General features: G+C 40.6%; 1 pseudogene; it reads left to right on the forward strand.

Annotated features, from left to right (window-relative positions):
• Positions 1–3,661: 3,661 nt before the first annotated feature.
• LOC125109754 (transmembrane protein 258-like) lies at positions 3,662–3,885 on the forward strand (annotated as a pseudogene).
• Positions 3,886–4,135: the final 250 nt, after the last annotated feature.

The raw sequence follows: 4,135 nt of genomic DNA on the forward strand, positions 1-4,135 counted from the left end.
TTTCCACTATGAAATCAATTAAGTCCTTTTCAAAATGTCATCCTTCTTTGTTTCTGCTCTCACATTATGGTGCCAGAGGGGAACCATCAAGTTTTGCAAGACATTGAAGATCAGAGTGGCCCCTTTTGAAAGAGTTAAGGTTGAAGGAACCACAGTCTCTAGTACGGCCATCAACACTTGGCACAGAGTAGGTACTTTAAAAAAAATTTTTTTGAATAATAAATGAAATTAAATCGTGATTTTTTTGTTGTTTTAAGAATAATTTTGTTCATCATTCAAATAGCTTACAGATGAGATTTTGAGACCAGAGAAGAGAAACATTTTAATTAAGCTTGCCATCGCATCTTTCCAACTCCACAAACAACTATGAAAGGCCTGCTATCTCCTTGAGTTTCAAGATCTATCTGAGGTTGAATGAACCAAGAATGGGACAATCATCTTCTGTTTTAAAAAACAGATGACACAGTAGATCCTTTTTGCGCACTGTCACCCCACATCCGGCCTCTCACTGCAATCTGAACTTGCTTTTATGGTAGCCCTTGTCACTCTGTCTCACAACTGTTGGATTATTCTGCCCGTTCCAGTAGATGGCACACTCCTTGAGGCAAGGTTTAAATGTACCTCCTGATTTTATACTCCTGGAGTTCACTTAGTCCCTGGAACATACTAGGAACTTGAAAATAGAGGACAGAGTGAACGATTACATGATCAAATTCTGAAAGCTTGTTTGAAGCTATGACATCCTTTCAGTTCTTCTGTATCTGTGGTGCACACACATGTGTGTATATGTGTGTGTGTGCGTGTGTGCATGGGTTCGTCTCACCTAAGAGGTTATTAACCTCATATAATTATGAGGTTATAATTATGGTTAGCCTCATTTAATTTTACACTGACTCCTACATACAATCTCATACCTCATACCCACCAGATACACCCATCAAAATATCTCTACATACCACATATGCTCTCTCATTTTTAGACTTAAAGCAAAAAGCATAATTTCCAGATTTCTTTCATTCCCAACAGCCAAGCCTTTCTGATGTCAGCTGCTGAATTCTTTGTCGGTGAAGTTGCAGCCTGTGGGCCATCCTCAGATATTTTTGTGTTTTAGGATTCAGCTAGACCAGCAATTTTAAATAGAGACTTGCCCTCATCCTCAAATTCTTTGCTCAGTTAAACCTGCTTTGCATGGCAGTCTCATCCTCGGACACTCTCAGAAGCCTAACTTTTGTAGACTGAAGTGTGTGGGGCTCAGAGAAGGTGGGTGGAACTCATGAATCAGAACACGGTTTTCCTTTAAGTCAGCCTTGAGTCTTGGCTCATGTCGATGTCAAAAGCCCTCGATTTGGAGGGGAAGAATGTGAGATGAGTGTCCTTCCTTCTGTGCTATAGCACAAAGTGAACTTTAGAGGGAGGATTGCAAGTTGTTTAAGATCTGAAATATTTGCTCCCTGCCTTTCTAGTACACGTGTTTGAGACTGAGAATCTTATCAGTAGATAAGGGCAGAGAGGCTGCCATCCCACATTCCACAAACTCACTTCCAGATGGCTTAGAGACTAGGGGTGAAAAACTCAAGCTCTTCAATCAAGCCAAACAGCCCACACCTTTATTGCCCCATTTGTTTAGGGGCCTGTCATGGGCCTTCTAACATCTCAGAATCAGCCATGGGGGCAGCTGTTTAATTAACTGCTCAAGGCTGCATTTTGGTAGGGCCAATTCATTTATTATGAAAAACAAATTGAAAGCTCTGAGGGTTTTTTTGTTCCTTTTCTTCTTTAGTAGTTACTGTTATCTGGAGCTTCTGGTTTAGTCCAAATAGCAACGTTGATGGTTTTTTAAAAGGTGCTACTTGATCTTTTGTGTTGTGATTTTTTCTTTCTTTCCTTTTTAATTTCTGAAATCAGACTGGCTATCTGCCTTGAACACAGAGATTGCTTTTCCGTGGTACCAGGAAACAATGACATTTTCCCAGACTTTTTTATGTGTTTTAGTTGTAACAATACCACATTTGCGGTATTAACTTCGTTTAACAGTCATGAGGTTACATGTTGCTCTGTCCCAGGTTAAATTGTGGTTGTGAATAATTTTTAACTAATTTAATTCTAATAATAGTCTGAGAGCTTACTGTAAGACACCTCTATGCTAGGCCCTAAGAAACATACTGGAAGAAAAAAGAAGACCCCTTGAGAAATTTATAGTCTCACTTTCTGGGAAAATATGCACTCATGTTTTTATTATTTTTAAAATTTTTTATTTGGATATAATTTTTGACTTAAGAAGATTTGCAAGGATACTGCAGACTATCTCCATAAACTCCGCACCCAGCTTCCTCTAATGCTAACATCTTATATAACCATGATATCAAAACAAATAAGTTGACATTGACACAATAATATTAGCTAAACTGTAGACTTATAGACTTTACCCAGTTTTTCCACTGGTGACCCCTTTCTGTTCCAGGATCCAATCAGGATCCCACAGATTGCTTTTAGATGTCATGTCTCCTTTGTCTTCTCCAATTTAGGATAGTCTCTTGGTCCCTTCCTGTCTTTTATGGCCTTGATACATCTGAAGGGTAGTGGTCAGGTGTTTTGTAAAATGTCCCTTTATACTTATCCTTCTATTTATTTTTTTTTAAAGATTTTATTCATTTATTTGTCTGAGAGAGAGAGAGGGAGAACAAGCAGGGGGAACAGGAGGCAGAGGGAGAAGCAGGCTCTATGCTGAGCAGGGACCCTGATGTGGGACTTGATCCCAGGACCCTGGGATCATGACCTGAACTGAAGGCAGACGCTTAATGAACTGACCCACCCAGGCATGCTTATACTCATTCTTTTAGTGCCTATTGAGAATCAGCCTCTTTCAGAATGTGCCCTGGAGACAATGTGGGTTTAGAATCACATGGACTTAGAGTAAGAGGCAAAGGGGCCCCTCATTTCTAAAATGTAGAAGTGTAGAAACCCAGGCCTCCTGACTTTTGAGGCAGTGCTGGAATTATCTTCCTGTCCACTTTGGAATCCCAGAGAAACTTAATTCCTGGGGAAGTCTGACCTTTAGGTGTGGTCCCATGATGCCCGGAGAACTGGTCTCCACGTTTTTCCCTGAGCCCTAGCATGGAGCCTGGTCAATAAGCACTATTGAATTGAGTTCAGTTTTCCTCCAGAGAATCAAAATGTTGAGAATGGTTCAAGAGCTTCTGCCAGATATGAGCTAAAACTGTATGGAGGGTAAAGAACTGAGAAAGTGGAGTAAGGTCAAGGGGAAAAAAAAAAAAAAAAAAAGCCAGATTCCTCATAGCAATCTAAGATACTTATAGCAGAGCCATAGTTGTTGGGCAGTAGATCTAAAAGAGCTCTCAAAGAGTGGGTAATGTTCCCCTATCCTGTGGCAAATACTTTTTGTCACCCACAGTGTTGAAAGGGAAGACCTATTTGCCCTTGATCTCAGAGTGCTTTCTGCCTATCTTAATTCCTGAGACCCAAGGGCACAGAAGGTGGCAGTCATGGATTATCTCATATTATATCTCAGTTCAGTCTCTCAATTTCACAAACCATTTGCTAAGGTTCAGACAAGACCTTAACAAAGTAGTAAGATCCTCAAATCTCAGGGTTATTAAAATATGCCAGTGATGGAGCAGTGGATTATGCTATGCCTAGTAAGATGGAGATCACGGCCATGAGCGGATACACCAGCCCAGTGAACCCTGCTGTCATCCCCCATCTGACCATGGTTCTGTTGGCCCTTGGTATGTTCTTTGCCCCCCAGTGGTGGTTACCAAGTACACTCAGGGTATCTCTGAAGAGCTCCTCATCTCCTTGGTGGCCTCGCTCCTCATGGGCTTTGGAGCCCTCTTTCTGCTGCTTTGAGTTGACATGTATGGATAATAGCTCCCAAGAGTTCCATCAAGGTGGCTTCATTGAATTCCTGCTTTTGTAAGCTTTTATTTATTTATTTATTTTTACTATTGCTGAAAGTGTCCCACCTGCTGCTCACAATTAAGGCAGATGTGTGACTGTCCCAAAGAATAAAAATAATCGTGTCACATAGTGCAATCATTAGTCATCTAGAATCTTTGGGGAATGTGCAACTCTGAATTATAGAGTATTCTAGAAAACAAGCTCATGTTTCATTATC

This window comes from Lutra lutra, chromosome 9, assembly GCF_902655055.1.
Source record: "Lutra lutra chromosome 9, mLutLut1.2, whole genome shotgun sequence".
In the NCBI taxonomy this organism is placed as follows: Eukaryota; Metazoa; Chordata; class Mammalia; order Carnivora; family Mustelidae; genus Lutra; species Lutra lutra.